General features: G+C 38.1%; 1 protein-coding gene across 5 annotated transcripts in view; it reads left to right on the top strand.

The window, feature by feature from the left end:
- Nucleotides 1–2,385: 2,385 nt before the first annotated feature.
- Nucleotides 2,386–18,465, top strand: part of FER (tyrosine-protein kinase Fer) — a 108,269-nt gene continuing 92,189 nt past the window's right edge. For 2 of the 5 annotated variants that reach the window (XM_076480481.1, XM_076480490.1), the window contains exon 1: nucleotides 2,388–2,613. The gene's annotated coding sequence lies outside the window, so the exon portion shown is untranslated. Of the gene's footprint in view, nucleotides 2,614–18,465 lie in introns of all 5 variants that reach the window. The other 3 variants (XM_076480464.1, XM_076480471.1, XM_076480455.1) reach the window with 2 other exon arrangements.

Here is an 18,465-nt window from a genome sequence, read left to right on the forward strand (position 1 = left end):
CTATTACTCCACATACCGATTTTTAAGGTAATCCATTAAGAAATACATGAGATATAATATCTATAATTTTGATTGAGTTCCTTTATTTTTTTTACACCAAAAGTAGAGGTTTTATGAATTTTCTTCCAGTTTGGCACACTGATAGATCTTTTCAACCGACAATTACGATTCTCATTTGGTGTAGATATAAGCCACATGTGCAATGTCATTCAGCAAAAATCGCTTAAACTTATCTAAAATATTTGCCAACGCATATGCAAAAAGTCACTTTAGCTATCGGTTTAACATATTTACTACAGCTTCACCCAAGAGTAAAAGTGAAATGTTTTTAGTGTTTTTGACATTTGGATTAAAGATGGTTGATTTAGAGCAGCAAAACCATAAGGTGAAATTACTGGCAGATACGTAAGTATTGGTTAGGCCAAGCATTCTAGATTAGCAATTTCTAGTTCAAGTTTTCAAAATAATTATACAGGTTGACAGTTATTATTGATTATTCATTTCTAACTTTTCTGCACAAATTTACTAAATTTGATGAAATTATCATAGTTAAAGAGCGATTTGGATCACGTGGTATTAGATAAAGTTTGTTGTTTTGTTTTTTGAATTTCGCACAAAGCTACTCCAGGGTTATCTGTGCTAGCCGTCTCTAATTTAGTAGTGTAAGACCAGAGGGAAGGCAGCTAGTCATCACCACTTACCGCCAACTCTTGGGCTACTCTTTAACCAACATATAGTGGATTGACCGTCACATTATAACGCCCCCACGGCTGAAAGGGCGAGCATGTTTGGTGCGACTGGGATTCGAACTCGCGACCCTCAGATTACGAGTCGCACGCCTTAACACGCTTGGCCATGCCGGGCCATTAGATAAAGCAATTAGCATAAATAATGATGCTTGACACGGGTGTATCGATTGCATGGGGGATGACAAGAAACTGTTAATCTAAATTCCATGGCGTTAGTATATAGAAAAACAAACTTTTAACATTGTTTAGAGAGGAAAACATCATTACATATTTTAAAGAATCTCATTGTTTCTGTAAAGTAAAGGTTTGTTTCGAATAATATTATTGCGATCCTAAGGCTAATGTTAGTTTCCAGCGAACGTCACTTTTCTATTCAGTGTGTTTTGTTGGTGTGTATTGACCAAAGTCATGATATATAATCAAAAACACCTAAAGCATGAAAAGAGGTGTGTGGAAAAAAAAAAAAAGGATTCAGCGTGCAACTTAGAGGAATGAAATAAAAAAAATGACGGCCAAACTGGTATATGAATGGATTCATGTAGTTGTATCACCTTCCCTATATAAGACCCTGTACTGTATGAATCTCTTTAGCACATTTGACGATCCAGATATTAGCATGGAAGGGTGGTGACTAAAAATTTAGGTTAGGTTTAGAATAGCAATACATTTATATCATGGTTTTTATGTCCAGACATGATATTCAGGATGGATCGCTAACTCTAAGTTCAGCTTCTTTTGCCTTCCACGTTGATGACTTGTATTTTAATTATTTCTTTTTTATTGTTTATTGTGTTTATTTTACTTTTTTTGAGAGCAACCACCTTTTCGCATCTGGTTGGAGACAGCGAAAGGTAGTAAAGATGTTGGACGTTGTGGGTTAAAATACCCACATCTGTTACCTCCTTCTTTTAAGCACATGAGGCCAGCGAATTATAGGTTAAATTAGACAGTATTGTTTGTTTTGGAATTTCGCACAAAGCTACTCGAGGGCTATTTGTGCTAGCCGTCCCTAATTTAGCAGTGTAAGACTAGAGGGAAGGCAGCTAGTCATCACCACCCACCGCCAACTCTTGGGCTACTCTTTTACCAACGAATAGTGGGATTGACCGTCACATTATACACCCCCACGGCTGGGAGGGCGAGCATGTTTAGCGCGACGGGGGCGCGAACCCGCGACCCTCGGATTACGAGTCGCACGCCTTACGCGCTAGGCCATGCCGGGCCAAAAGAAGATGGCCCGCATGGGGGAAATTAGACAGACTGTGTATCCTCAATGGGATTTCTACCTTACTTCTGCTGGTGCATCAAAAACCCAGCTCACATCACATAATAGCCTACGTTATTATTTTCACCTAGGTGTTGGATGGTTATTTTGAAGCTACGTGTTTTTTTATTTCTATAAAATTACATAAAAAACTTTTATTACTATAAAGTAAGCTCAAGCTCGACTCAGTAATTAATTATTAAAGCATGGTTCTATTTTTGCTCATAGAAAAAATATATACACGAGTTCTACTTTTATTCATTCTAAGTATTAAAAGTATTTGCTTTTCGTTTTATACGAAGACCTCTAATATAAAAAAAATGTGGCTTTATACAACTTCAGGTTTTAGTTCTTTCTAGCGGAAGTTGTTGTGTACTGCTGTTAGTACTACTAATAGACATCAGAATGGTTATAGTAAAGCTGGGGAGGAAGATGCGTGTAAGTTGAAGAGAAACGTATGCGGTGATCGAAGTTTTGCAGACAGTGGATATTTGGAAGAAGTAAAGAAAAGTAACGAATACATCTTCGTTTTTAATAACTAAAACATTGACTTCAGAAGGGATCTTTAATAAACACGGAAGTGAAAATTCAAGGACAAAGGTGAGAAAAGTTTGAGCACAGAATAGTTAAGGCGGGCTACGATTCTGTACGAATATGATAAGGTGTTCCTATCACGATTTAATTATCATATTTTCTTAGTTCACGCGATCATAGTCACAGGCAATAAAAGCAATATCCGCGTGCTTCGGGCACTTAAAAGTTAGAAGTGACTCAAGCTTGTCACAGTGTGGTAGGAGTGAACTCGATGGGGGTATTCTTTGGAAAAGATTTAAAAATTACAACTAGTGGGAAGTTTGAGTTAATGTAATGGGAATTATCAGAGTAAATACAAGCGAAATCAATAAGGAAATAAGTAATTTAATGAGAAAGTTAGTTTGCATTTGTATGTGTAGTCAAGGTTAAAACTAATAGAACTACAAGCATTAATGGTATTATATTATCTTTTTTTCAGCTCTAAGGTTTAGTTCAGAAAATATGTTTAAAGAGATAAATTATTTTAAATCAATATCTAATTCATGCTTTGGATATCGTACACCTTTCAGAATTTACTAGAAGGAATGTTCTGAAATGGCTTTACACAGGATAATATAGTTTTAGTTCTGAATTTTTAGAAAGCCAGTGTTGAAGCTTTGAATTTGAGGCAAATGTTTCAGTTGATTTGGCTAACCAAGTTGAAAGGGAATGATAAAAAAATGCAGATTTTAAAACGGCTTGCTTTTGATTTAGACTGGCATGTAGTGTCAAAAAGGAGCTATTGTGGATGTGAAGAGTAGACCTAGATGGTGTAGGGGAGACCAGATGGTCAAAATTGGACATAAACTTTATTTGTTAAGGAAATTTAAATTAACAGACAGGATAAAAGGTTTAGACAATTATATAAGTGTTGGGAAATGGTTTACAAAATACCAGTTAGAATGTAATGATGGAGCTAGCAGTAATGATTTCTTAAGAAATGATAAAGGTATGTAGATAGAGAATTGGACCATGGGTAGAAGGAGTAGGGAGTTGTTTTCATTTCTAAAGCTTAACAAATCAGTTTCTTCTATATCTGAAGGCAAATTATTTTGTGCGACTATTACACTTTTAGAAAAGTAGCACTGCCTTGGCTCATTGTTCATTAAAGTTAATGGTGCCCTCCTGTTTTAAAAGTAATTTCCTGATTTAATTTGGACAGTTTATTTCTTGCTGTATCTTTAACTACTTGCTAAAATTTATTTATGTGTGATGTACAGCAGTCAGTGCTCCATGTATGTATCATTAGGAATGCTGTTTTTCCTGATTTGTTTAACATTTATTTTGAATTTTGTATTGTAAACACTTTCGAAAATCATTTCTGTTTATTTCCTGTAGTTTTATTGAAGTAGTATGTTTCATGTATGTGTTCAGATAGGTAGCCCTCTAGTGGCACAGTTGTGTATCTGCAGACTTGTACCACTAGAAACAGGGTTTTGATATCTGTGGTGGGCTTAACTTTAGACAAAAACAAAATCTTTGTATTCAGATATGTAACATTACTAATAAGTATATTTTGGACAGAAATACAATAATATTCATAAACTTTAATTTCATTTTATTTATACACAAGTATAGACTATCAAAATCTGACTTTTTTAAAGCTTATTTCAAAAAAAAAATTCTCACACAGTAGAGATAAAGGATATAATAATTTATCTTTTTGAAGATTATGAGGTAGTTGAAGTAATATTTATTTTTACATGAGAATTTGCAGCACGTATTATTGAAATGAGCATTCTGTGAAAAATATCAAAATTGTCCTAAAGCATGTATGTATTAATTATTTGATAATAAAGTAAAAGATACACTGTTTAAAGTTAAAGCACCAGAGCCAAACAGTATTTTCTTATAATTTTCAAAGGGTATCAGGTATTTCAGTATTTCCGTTATGTTTTGTAGTTTATTAATATACTTTAGTTTTGAAAGGTGTTGTAAAATAAAGTATGAAATCAATTTATAAAATGTGGTGTTATAAAGGAAAGCCAACGTGGAGTGATTAAAGAATAACCTTACTTTATAATCTATTAACATTTTTGAGGATGTTACTTATGTGAAAGATGGAATAGATGCAAACTTTGTTAAATTAGATTTGTAGGAAGTTTGATAAGGCATAACAAAGAGGATAATTGAGAAAATCGCATTGATGGAGGCTGGAAAATAACTTGTTGATTGGATTACAGGGTGTGTGAGTGGCAGAAAGCCACTGTTATTATGAGTCCAGTCAGATTGGCTGCTTGATGATAACCGTGTGTGTCAGTGGTTGGTGGTCATAAACTAAGAAATATATGGTTTGAGTACCTAGTGCAGTCCTATACAAATATTGTCAACAGTTTAAGTGTACAAAGGATTATTAAATAACCATACTGAATGAGAAATGTGAATGTCAAAGTGATTACCACTGTGAGAAATATTTCCATATACAAAATTACCATTCAGTATAATTGTTTTATTATTTAAAGCTTCTGGGTGTGGCTGCCTGTACTTGGTGAGAGGACCCTCCAGAGAAGGTTCTGTCTTTTCAGTTTACCTCCTCTGGGATCTGAATGTATACCCACATTTATTGTGCATGTTTTCTCATGAAGGAGAGGTGAAGATCCTGGTGGTTGAGAGAGGTCCAACTCCAACACACCATTTTGGCTCTGAATTTCTCTGGACAGGTGGCCTCATGCTGGTCCTGTTGGGCTAGGGTTGGTTACCGAGTTCTATTGTTGTATGTTTTCAGCAGGTGTTGTGAACATTGCCTGATGCTGGTGTTTGGCTGTAGTGTTTACAAAACCCTAGTGTTGCTGCAGTGTCCTTGTTTGCCATTGTATGCATCCTTTCCCAGGACTCAATGGTGTATGGAAGTCAGTTTGCACTGAATCTTTCTCCTTTCTTTATGGATCCTCCAAAAGATAAAATTGTTAAAAAACAGTTAATTAACCACATCTTGAAGACTGAACAGCAGTCTCCACTCCTTTTGGCACCTTTCCTTCATTTTATCATACTACATTCTTTGCCAGACAAACCTTTAGAGCAAACATCTCCCTTTTTTATCCATAAAGGATTAGAGTGGCTTGCTGGCTTTCCAGATTCAGTGAAGAAGCTATGTTCCGGGGATATCTAGGTGGAAACATGTATCTCTAAATAAAAGCCATCTTTCCTTATATTTGAGAGTCAGAACAGTTATTCATTCATGCCCTTAGTTGCTAGAATCTACATCCACTTACAGAGACTTGTACACTTGATCCAGGGTAGGATCCATGGAGGTCGATAAACTTACTTTTAACAAAGTAAAATGACATGGTTGTAAACTAAAGGGTTACTCACCCAGTTCTTCTCTGCTTAAGAAAAGTGACCACTTTGGTACAGTGGAACTACCAAGGTTTCCATTCTAATCTGGATAACTTTAAAGTTTAGATTGATTCCTATCATCCTGTGTGTATTTCCTTACAGGAAATGTTCATTAAACATGCCGAGACAGTCATCGTTTGGAAGTTTTCTCTACACCAGAATGACAGGTTGTGTGATATGCATGGAGGTGTGGCTCTGGTGATTGATCAGTGTGTGCCCACCTTGAGTCATCTGAAGAAAGTGGATACTCCTGATTTGAAGTACTGTATGTTCTTGGCTGAACATTTTTTTTAGCCATTCTTCTATTCATATTTATATGGATGGTTTGAAATCTGGTGATTCTATGGGCTGTGCTATGGTTTGTTGTGACTCTAGTTTTTCATAGAATCCCTTTTACAGTTTCTATTTCCACTGCTGAGTTGTATGCCATTTCTCTACCTCTTGATCCTTGATCATGTTGAAGCTATGCAGCAGACCAACTGTATTATTTACACTGACTCTCTTAGTTTTCTACTGACCCTGGAATTGTTTGACATCAATACTTACCCTGTTCTCATCGATATTCAATGGTGACTGGCCCATTTTTCTTCAGCTGCCATAAACATTTAGTTTTTCTGGATACCTAACCATGTTGGTATTCAATGGAATGAGCTCACATTATTGCAGCTAAGTCCATCTGTTCTGATGCTGTCATGTCCCTGTGTGTTCTCATGTATGGACTATGGCCCTTGAAGGCTCCGCTTTGTGCCAATTGACAGTTGACTTGGTGCAAGTAATGTGATAACAAGGTTTTTCAGATCAAGCTGTTTATTGCTGTTTGGCCATCTTGTTTCCATCTGAGTCAGGAGGGAGTTGTCCTTGTAAAGCTAGGTATTGATAAGTTTTTAAAATTTTCAAATTTAAACTAGTGAACACAATCCAACAAAAACACATGAAAACCAATCAAACAAAATACTACTACAAATGAAAAAAATCAACAGAATCTCGGAAAACCCTTATTTTTACCCACAAAAGACTGACTCTCACACACCACAACTATACGGCACCTTCAAACCTCACAAACTTGATTGTCCACTGTGATCCATAATGTCAACCTATGAATCATTTAACTACAACCTCAGTAAATATGTAACGTGGGCATTTTCTAAATATGTAACATCAGTCAGCTCTTTTTTTCAAAGACTTTTTTTAACTTCAGATATATTCTTAATCAACTAAATCATAAAGCCTTAATGGCCAGTTTTGATGTAATGTCCCTCTCCACAGAAGTCCCAACAACTAAAGCCTGCAAGATAGCTTTAAAACTTTATATCCAAGACCCCAACCCATTGATACACATTCCCAGCAACCAATTAGCAATCCTTATAGGATTTACTACCACCAAAACTAATTTTATGTTCAATAACCAAAACTATCTACAAATAAATGGCCTAAGTATGGGGAATCCTGTGTCACCAGTTCTAGCTAATATTTTTATGACGCAGATTGAATCACAAGCGATCAATTCAGCCTTACACCCACCACTATACTGGTACAGGTATGTTGATGATACAATTACTGGATTAATATCTACAGAACATACACTTAGTTTTTTCATTCTCGTTAACTCGATACACCCCAACATTAAGTTAACCTGTGAACAGAAAAAACTAACCAAATAACATTTCTTAACCACAAATTCACTGGAACTGATACACAATTCAAAACAGAAATCCACAGAAAAATCACCCATACTGGATTATACATTCCTTGGGACTTAGCACATGAAACAAAACAACTCAACACATTAAGAAATAAAATAAACACAGCCACAAAACAATGCTCGCCCAATAAAACTAACAGTGAAATCAACAAAATAAAACAGTTCATCAATATCAACAAATTTTGTCCAAAAACTGTGTAAAAAAATTAAATGCGCACACCTAGACCAACAATAATAAATCCCAAGATACAACAAACTACAAAACATTACACTGCTGCAAACCATATGTTCCTGACATCAGCAAAAAAATAACCAGAATTTGGAAGAAACTTGTAACCAAATGCAACATTCCAGAAAGCAAATTTATTCAAAAACCAGGTACAAAACCAAAATTCATGCTGTGTAAAAACTATATTGACAAACACAACACCAGCATAATTTATAAAATAAAAATCAGCAACTGCCACAACTTTTATATTGGAGAAACAAGCAGAAAAATGGAAACTAGATTCAAAGAACACAAAAAACACCTTCACACATTTTTGAACACTGAAAATCAAATAAACACAACATAACCATAGAAAACACCCAGATATTAAGTAGGGAAACAAATATAAACAAATGCAAAATCAAAGAAGCCTTACTTGTACAGTAACTAAAACCAAAATTAAACCAATATAAAGGAACTCATATATACCTATACTAATTAATAGCCTAACATCAAACTGCAATACCCGTTACAGTCCTGTATCTGTTTATCTTCGTGTTCCTAAGACATGCCCAGCAACGGTCAGTTGCAAACTCTCATTGTTAACCTGAAGATTACCTTAAAAGGTCGAAATGTTGTTCTCTGCTCATCAATAAAAGTCCTAATATTTAAACCAGACATTCTGAGATACATTTTTATTTCAAGTGAGTTTCTCATCATCAAGAAGGACTGTCCAACTTAATTGTGCTTTTAAATTTTTATGGGTCATTGGCCTTTTTAATTCTGTTTAAATTTTTGTTACCTGTTTTGTTGATTGGGGTTGTTTGTAATGTTGTACTCTTATATTTTTACAACTTCTTTGGTGCAGGTAGTCTCATTTCTTTGTGCCATAAAATACCAATCAATCAATATTTAGTTTTGGTGAGGTCAAAGTGTACCATTTTATTTAGGTTTCCTGATTTGATATTGAACAAGAAATTAATTTTTCGATAATAATTAACTCAGTAATAATACTAAGAAAAATTCTTGAGATGGGATAAAAATAATTTTGAAATAAAGATTTGAGTATCTTCACTGAAATTGACAGCAGCATATCTGTGTTAATTTTTTATTAATGTTATGCTATAATCTGTATAAGAAAACCAGTGAATAGTTTGCATGATGTAACAGCTTTTAGAATGGTTTTGAGGGCTGTAATTCTTGTTGGAAGCTGCTGCACAAGAGGGTCAAAGTTGTAAGTTTCACTTGTACAGTAAGCTCCCCTCAGTTTGGATTCCTGTACGTGGTGAGGGGACCTCCCAGGGAAGTTTCTGTTCTTTCAGTTTACCTCTCTGGGATCTAAACATCCACCCACGTGTTTGCCGTGTGTGGCGACCCGTGAGGGGAGGAGAGGATCCTGGTGGCTGAGGGGTCCAACCCTAACACACCACTTTGGCCTCAATTCTGTAGACGGCTGCCTTTGGGTGGCCCCCCTTGGGTCAATCGGCTGGTCCACTTGGGCTAGAGTCAACCAAGTACCAGTGTTGGAAGTTCTCAACGGGTGTTGTGGACATTGTGCCTGATGCTGGTGTTTGGGTATAGTGCTCACAAAACTTTGGTATTGCTGCATTGTCCTTGCGTGACTTTGTAGTGGCCCCTTGTAGGGCTCCATGGTGGGTGGGGTCAGTGGGTACCGAAATTTTTCTTTTCCTATGGATCCTCTAAAAAATTTAAATAAAATTGTAAAAAAACAGTCAATGGGTAGCGACCACATCTTGAATACTCAGAACAGCAATCTTCAACATCAGTAACACACGCACTCTCATTTTCTTATATTACATTCTCTTCGAAAACCTTTAGGGCAAATGTCCCCTTTTTTTATTCAAAAGGGACTAGAGGGACTTGCTGGCTCTCCAAAGTCAGTAAAGAAACTCGATCTGGTGACATATTGGTTGAAACATCCACATCCCAACACAGTGAACTCCTCTTGAATTCAAAGGCAATTGGGGATATACCTATTGAGGTTACACCCATGCTACCTTGAATTCTTCACAAGGAGTTATTGTTGAAAGGATTTGAAGAACGCTCCCCAGTCAGAGATTCTCGCTAGTCTCTCCACTCAAGGAGTTTCTGCAGTGAGGCGCATCTCCACTTGCAAAGATGGAGTTACACTGCCAACAAATACCCTCGTTTTAACATTTACTTCACCACGCACCTGCCACCATCAAGGCAGGTTATCTCATTTGCAGGGTTCGACCATACATACCAAACCCTCTTCGATGTTTCCAATGTAAGAGATTCGCCACTCAAAGACATCTTGTCTTGGTTCCCTGACATGTGCTCGTTGAGGAGGCAAAGACCATGATGCCTATGACTGTGACATGAACCCACATTGTGTAAACTGCAATGGTTCTCACCCCTCTTACTTTCATTCTTGCCCAAAATGGTTGGAGGAAAAGAGGTGCAGCGCTTGAAAACGACACATAACATTAGTTATCCTGAGGTTCGGAAATTGCTGTCCACAACTCCATCTCGACATATGCTGCTGCACTTCATTCCACAACTACAGTGGGAGTGCAGACAGATCTCTGTGCCTCCAAGAGAATCGTTTTCAAAACAAATGAAAAGCCTTTGACCTCCGTGGTTAAAAAAAGGTTGATGAATCGACTTCCATACCCATCTCTGTTCCTCCCATACCTTCCAACAAACCTCAAGATCCACGCCCTTCAGTTTCAAATACAGGCATTTCTTCTGATACAACTTTTTCTCCCACCACAAGAGACAAAACAATTATTCGTTCGTGTCCTCAGTCACTGGATTCCCCTTCCAATAACATAAACCTGCCCACCCAACCCAGAGCAGGATCCATGGAGGTTGATAGACCTCCTCCGACTAAAGACAGTAAAGAAAAAAGACGTGGTCGTAAACCGAAGGGTTCTCCAGCCACTTCACCTACCCGTTCTTTAAAAATGGCCACCTTGATACAATCAAACTGTCGAGGTTTACGTTCTAATCTGGATGATATCAAAACGCTGATTGCTTCCTACCATCCTGTTTGTCTTTCTTTACAAGAAACATTTCTCAAAACTGCTGATACTGTCTCCATTCGGCAGTTTTTTCTGTACAGAAATGACAGGTTGTGTGATGGTCGAGTACATGGAGGGTGACACTGTTGGTTGATCAACACGCGCTCACCCTGTCTTTGTTACTCAACACACCCTTGGAGGCTGTAGCCATCCGTGTTTCCTTGGGTCATACCATCACTGTTTGTTCTCTGTACCTGTCCCCTGAGAGACATATGATCAATCAGATCTTGATGCTCTCGTTGAACAATTGCCATCTCCATTTCTAATCCTAGGGGATTTTAATGGACATCATCCCCTCTGGGGAAGAGCTATTATTGATGGGAGGGGCCAATCTGTAGAGCGGATGCTCTCTGATCACAAGCTTTCTTTTTTCAATACTGGTTCTTCCACTTACTTTCATGCACCTAGTCAGTCCTTTACCGCTATTGATCTCTCAGTTTGCTCCCATTCATTATTCTCCCATTTTTCATGGATGGTTGACAGTAATCCACTAGGCAGTGATCAATTTCCCATCCTTTGAGAGAGACTGGCGTGGTCGATGCCACCCTACCCGCGCGTCTCCGGTGGAAGCTGGATCAGGCAGACTGGTCCACTTTCACTGCTCTCGCAGAACTTGATCCTGCCATCGTAAATCAGCCATCAATAGACAACTGTGTAGCAGCAGCAACTGACTGTATTACACATGCAGCTGCTCAGTGTATTCCTAAAACCTCGACACGTTTTCCACGATATCCTCGTCCGTGGTGGAATCCTGCTTGCCACTTAGCATGGAAGGCTCAAAAGCAGGCCTGGGATACTTTTCGTAGATATCCCACACTTTCAAACCGGTTGCTTTCCAACGGCCCGTGCACATGCTAGGTGGGTAAGACGCCAAAGCCAGAAGGAATCTTGGATTAAGTTCACAACTAGCATATCTTCTACCACCAGTTCCAAGATCATATGGGACAGGATTCAAAAGGTTAACGGGCACTACAATTCTATCCCCCTCTCGATCTTACTCTCTGATGGTCAGGAGGTGATTGATGTTCGGAACATCGCTAACACTCTAGGTGAAAGCTTTTGCTGGGTATCTAGTACTTCTGCTTGTTCCTTCACCTTCCTGGCCATCAAGACTCGGGCAGAGCGATCACCTCTTTCCTTTCGAACTGACTGTTTCTTTGACTATAATTGTCCCTTTACCCTGGTGGAACTAAAATGGCCCTTCATCGGTCTGCCACTACGCCTGTTGGACCTGATGATATTCATTATGACATGCTGCACCATCTATCTCCTGCTTCTCTTGATGTCCTTCTGATTGTTTTCAATCGGATCTGGCAGGAGAATGTTTTTCCTGATGCCTGGTGCCAGGCTATTATTTTACCTTTCTAAGCCAGGAAAGATCCCAAGATTCCTTCAAACTATCGTCCAATTGCTTTGACGAACTGTCTCTGTAAGACATTAGAAAGGATGGTTAATGCTCGTCTTGTTTGGTTCCTTGAATCAAACAACCTCCTCTCGCCCACCCAGTGTGGGTTCCGTCGACAGCACTCCACCACAGACCACCTAATTCGTCTTGAAACATCTATCAGAGAAACCTTTCTCAACTGCCAACATCTTGTATGAATATTCTTTGACATAGAGAAGGCTTACGACACAACATGGAGGTATGGCGTTTTGCGAGACCTCCATACATATGGGTTACGTGGCCATCTACCCATGTTTATTAAAAAAAAATTTTTAATGAACAGGAGATTCCAAGTTCGTGTGGGTTTGACACTTTCTAGTTCTTTTGTACAGGAACTTGGAGTCCCTCAAGGCTGTGTATTGAGTGTTACACTCTTCAGTATAAAGATAAATGCCATCACTGAACAACTCCCTCTCACTGTTGCGAATGGGCTGTTTGTTGACGACTTTCACATCTCATGCCAGTCGCCAAACATGAGATATATTGAGCGGCAACTACAAACCGCCTCAATTGTGTACAGAAGTGGACTCTGGTGAACGGCTTTAATTTCTCTCTCTCTCCAAAACTGTATGCATGCACTTTTGCCGTCGACAGAGGGAATTCACCCTGATCCTGAACTTCATATCGGTGAATTTTTGCTGCCAGTGGTCCCGGAGACCAAGTTCTTGGGCTTATCTTTGATCGTAAACTGACCTTTATACCACACTTAAAGCAGCTTCAGGTCAAATGCACAAGAGCACTGAACATCCTCCGTGTCTCTCTTCTACCAGTTGGGGCAGATCGCTGTTCAATGTTAAAGGTATATCGCTTTTATTAGATTGAAACTCGATTATGGATCAATGGTCTATGGCTCTGCCAGACTCTCGGCCTTAAAGATGCTGGACCCCATTCATCACCAAGGACTTCGACTCTGCACTGGGGGTTTCCGTACCTCTCCAGTTCAAAGTATATACATTGAATCTCATGAACCTTCTCTACACCTTTGCTGTTTGCAACTGTCTTTACAATATAATTTGAAACTTCATTCCTTACCAAAGCATCCTACCTGGAAATGTGTTTTCCTTCCTCGGTGGGCAGTACTTTTTCAGAACAGACGATTTGTCATTGCTTTGTTTGGCCTTTGCATCTGGGCGCAATTGGATGAATTGGGTCTATCCTTGGATAACATTGCAGATTCCACAGGTTGGCCCATCCCACCATGGCTTATTACAGCCCCCAAATGTGACCTTTCTTTCAGTCACCTAAAAAATGCAGATACTCCAGATTAGAAGTACAGTCTTTTATTCAATGAATATCTTTCAAACAATCATTCAGTTCCCATTTATACAGATGGTTCCAAATCAGGTAATTCAGTGGGCTCTGCTATGGTTTGCTATGGGTCAGTAGTTGCACGCAGAATCCCTTCTACAGCTTCTGTGTTCACTGCTGAACTGTATGCCATATCTCTTGCCCTGGATCATATTGCAGCTGAGCAGTACTCCAACTGCACTATTTATACTGATTTGCTTAGTTCTATATTTGCCTTGGAATTGCTACACGTTAGCTCACATCTTATTCTCGCTGATATTCGAAACCGACTGGCCCATTTCTCATTAGCAGCTACTTCAATCCAGTTTTTCTGGATACCAGGCCATGTTGGTATTCGTGGGAAGGAGCTTGCAGACATGGCAGCTAAATATGTCTGCTTCAGCACCATCACTCCTATGCCTATTCCGTACATGGACTATGGTGTTGTCTTCAAGGCTCGGCTCTGTGCCAGCTGGCAGTCCACTTGGAGTGAGCAACGTGACAACAAACTTTTTCAAATCAAACCCAAAATTGGACTTTGGCCATCTAACTTTCGTAAAGTTCAGAAGGAGGAAGTTGTTCTCACTAGGCTACGCATTGGTCACAGTTTTTTAAATCATCATTTTCTTTTATCTGGAACTGATGCACCAATGTGTAGTTTGTGTAACACTCAAATCACTATCAGCCACGTTTTACTTTCTTGCCATCGTTACAATTCTCAACGATGGCAATATTTTAAACATATTTTTTCCCAGGGTCAGTCTGTAACATTGGACAGAGTTATTGGTGATGGTGACTCTGTCCACCTTGATAATGTTTTTAATTTTTTATGGCCATTAATCTTTTAATCTCATTTAAGTGTTGCATATTTATTCATTACACCTTTTAATTGTGGTTCATTTTTTACAGTTTTAATCTCTCTCCTTCAATTTGACATTGGACAATGGCCAGAACATTAAATAACTCGACACCAGGACTGGAAAGGCCAACTTCAGGTGACTAACGCTACTGTTTGAACTACTACGTTAGTCGTCCTGGCGAAGTTGTTATTATACTTTTGCTGCATATCATTTCACACTTTTACTACTTAACTTTTAGTACTGGCCATATTGACTCATAACCCGAACCAGGCTGGAAAGACCAACTTCAGGTGACTGACGGTGGTTTTATACTTACCTGTTAGTCTTCCTGGTGGGTTATGATCATTACCATTCTGCTACAGGTAGTTCTTACAACTTTGTTGACTGGATGTCAACATTGGTTTTTACGCCATTTTCTGTTTTAATTGCCGTTTTGCTTTTATCTTCAATTACTTTTACAAATTTTACTCTATTTACTTGACTTTATCTTTTACTGGACATTTGGCTACTCATTATTACGATTTTGCAGAGTGTCTTTTAAAACTTTTATTCTTTTACATTTTGATAATAGCTGCTATGACACATAACCAGGAACCAGGACTGGAAAGGCCAACTTCAGGTGATTGACGGTGGTTCTTGAACTTACCTGTTAGTCTTCCTGGCGGGTTATGATCATTACCTTTTTGCTAGAGTAAATACCTTACAACTTCTTATATTCTGCCTTCTATCTTAACATTGTAGACTAGGTGTCAACATTGGTTTTATACTTTTTGTTTTACCTTCATTTCCATTTATGTCTATTACTACATTTATTTTTATTTTATTTTATTTTTTTTTTTACATTTTTACCGAATGTCTGGCACAGATAGCCTCGCTACTTTGTGCCATAAAACACTAAATCAATCAATCAATCAATGTACAGTAAGCTATTTTCTATACATTTTGATCTGTGGGTGAAAAAACAATGATTTTAATCTATGAGTAAAGATATTGATTGTACATGTAGGCAGTACCAGCTCAAGTGCAAAAAGTTAGTTGTGTAGATATAAGTTGGCATTTTTTTCAAATTTAGAGTTTTCTGTATTTTGCCAAATTTCAATTAAAAAAAAAGAATACAGGGTAAAAATTTGGTACATAATAGAAAAGTGTATTAAAATGAAACATAAATTTAATTTTTATAGATTGGAATTTTTTGAGCTTTTAACATGGCTAAATCTTTCCTTACTTTGTCCATATTGATTCATCTGTCTGTTTTAGTTCCTTTAATTATGGCTAGACTATTTACTGTCTTGTCCTATTGTGGAAAGCAAAAAATATTTTTATGGACGTTCGTCTAAAAAGTATTTTGCCACTTGCCACACTAATAAGCAACATTAATGAAGTTCTTAGAGCAATAAACATTTGGAACAATTTGTTTAGTTTTCATACAAGTATAGGAAGATCTTATCAGAAGTTGAATTTTCTGATATTTTATTAATTTAATGTTCTGTACACAAACTTTCACAAATGTCTGTTTTTCTCTGCTTGTTAGTATGCTTTCTTTTTCTTCCCCCTTTATTTTTGTAGTGTTTTTGAGATCTTTGAATTTACTAGGAGCTAGATCTACATGTAGGCCAATAATGTTAGTTAATAATAAATTACATCTCTCCATAGAACAGTTAATTAATACTTTGCAAAACTGCAGAAAGGTTTTTGCTCGTATACCAAGTCTTTGAATAAGTTTTCCCCTTATGCTTAATAATGATCTGTACTAGTCTATGATTCAGTAAACATTAGATGAAAGCTTTCCATCAGTATTCACACATACTCTTTCTGCAGTACCCCCTCGATGCGGATTCCTGTACGTGGTGAGGGGACCTCCCAGAGAAGGTTCTGTATTCAGTTTACCTCCTCTGTGATATAAGCATCCACCTGCATGTTTGCCATGCATGGTGACCCAGGAAGGGGAGGAGAGGATCCTGGTGATTGAGGGGTCCAATTCCAAGACACCACTTTGGCCTTGAATTCCTGTAGATGTATATTCTTGGGATGACCCCCCCAAAGATCAGTCGACTAGTCCATTTGGTTCAGGGTCAACTGAGTGCCAGCATTGGACATCCTCAACCGGTGTTGTGGGCATTGTCTGATACTGATGTTCGGGTATAGTGCTTACGAAACCCTGGCGTCGCTGCAGTGACCTTATGTGGCATTGTAGTGCATGCCCTTCTAGGGCTCCATGGTGGGTGGGGTCAGTGGGCACAGAAATATTCCTTTTTTTATTATTATTATTATGGATACCCCTCAATTGAAAAAGTAAACAAGCATGACAGCATAGAGAAAAATCTTACTACTGGCAAATGACTGCACATTGATGACTTTATGGTCAAATTCACAACATGAATCTGTCCTCTGATTTTTAATTATACATTCTATAACCAAAAAACCCTAAGGGCAGATGTCTCCATTTTTTATTCAGAAGGGTTTAGAAGGGCTTGCTGGCTCACCTAAATTAGTATAATAATTACAGTCTGGGGACATTTTAATGGAAACAACTTCATCACAACATCCCAAACTCTTGAATATGAAGGCCATTGGGGATGTACCCATTGAGGTTACTCATCATTCTTTGAATTCTTCCAGAGGAGTTACAGTGGAGAGGGATTTAAATACCATTCCAGACTGAGATTCTCGTAGGTTTCACCAGCAAAGGTGTTACAGGGGTGCGCTGAATGTTTACTTGTAGAGAGGGGATTATGGAGCGAACAAATGTTCTAATATTAACATTTACAATGTTGAGTCCTCCTACCACAATCAAGGCAGGATATCTGAATTGTAAGGTACAGTCTTATATTTCTAACCCTGTTAGATGTTTTCATGGTCAATGATTTGGTTACTCGAAAACATCTTGTCAAGGTTTCTTGACATGTGCCTGTTGTGCTGTTAAAGACCATGATGCTTTTGAATATCAACTAGAATCACATTGTATTAACTGTAATGGTCCACATACTTCCTATTTTACTTCTTGCCTTAACTGGGTGGAAGAGAAAGAAATACAACATCTCAAGACAGTTCACAATATTACTTATCCAGAGGCTCAGAAATTACTATTCCCAGTTCCATCTCAGACTTATGCAGCTGTAATTCATTCCACTAGTACATTAGGAGGCCAGACAAACCCTTTTTAAGCCTCCTACAGAATCCTTAACAGCTCATCTTAATCTAGTACCCTCCAAAATCAACAAAGTTAAAGAATCAGTATCTACGCTCTATCTCTGTCCCTACCCCATCTTCTAGTCATTGCCCAACTTCACCTTGTTCAAGCCCAGGTGATTCCATGGCATCTTCATCTCTTGACACCACAAAAATTAAATCATTCTTTCATGTCCTAAATCACTGGAATGTATGTCTACAAACACTGACCTGCCTACTAAATCCAGAGCAGGATCATTAGATAGTGACTGACCCACATCCAGTAAAGAAAAACAGTGAGGTCTCAAGCAGAAGGTCTCTGCCATATTCTCCTCCAAAATAAATAAAAATGGCCATGCTAATCCAATGGAACTGTCAAAGTTTTCAATCAAATGTGAATGACATCAAGGATTTGATTGACTTTTATCATCCCAAAAATCTTTCATTACAGGAAACATTTTTAAAACCTACTAATACAGTCAAAGTTCGAGAATACTCCTTATATCGAAATGATAGGTCATGTGTAGGACAAGAACATAGGGGAGAAGCACTGCTGGTTGATCAACATGTACCCACCCAGTCCTTATCATTGAATATGCCCTTGGAAGTTGTAGCCATCCGTATCTCCTTGAGTCGTACCATCACTGTTTGCTCTCTGTACCTTACCCCTGGAAGAAATTATCATTCATCAGACTTTGATGCCCTCATTGAGCAACTGCCAATCCCCTTTTTAATTTTGGGGGATCTTAATGGGTATAATCTCTTTTGGGGTGTTTCTAGTATTGATGTGAGGGGTTGTGTAAAAGTGC

Source organism: Tachypleus tridentatus, chromosome 2 (genome assembly GCF_004210375.1).
Source record: "Tachypleus tridentatus isolate NWPU-2018 chromosome 2, ASM421037v1, whole genome shotgun sequence".
NCBI lineage: Eukaryota > Metazoa > Arthropoda > Merostomata > Xiphosura > Limulidae > Tachypleus > Tachypleus tridentatus.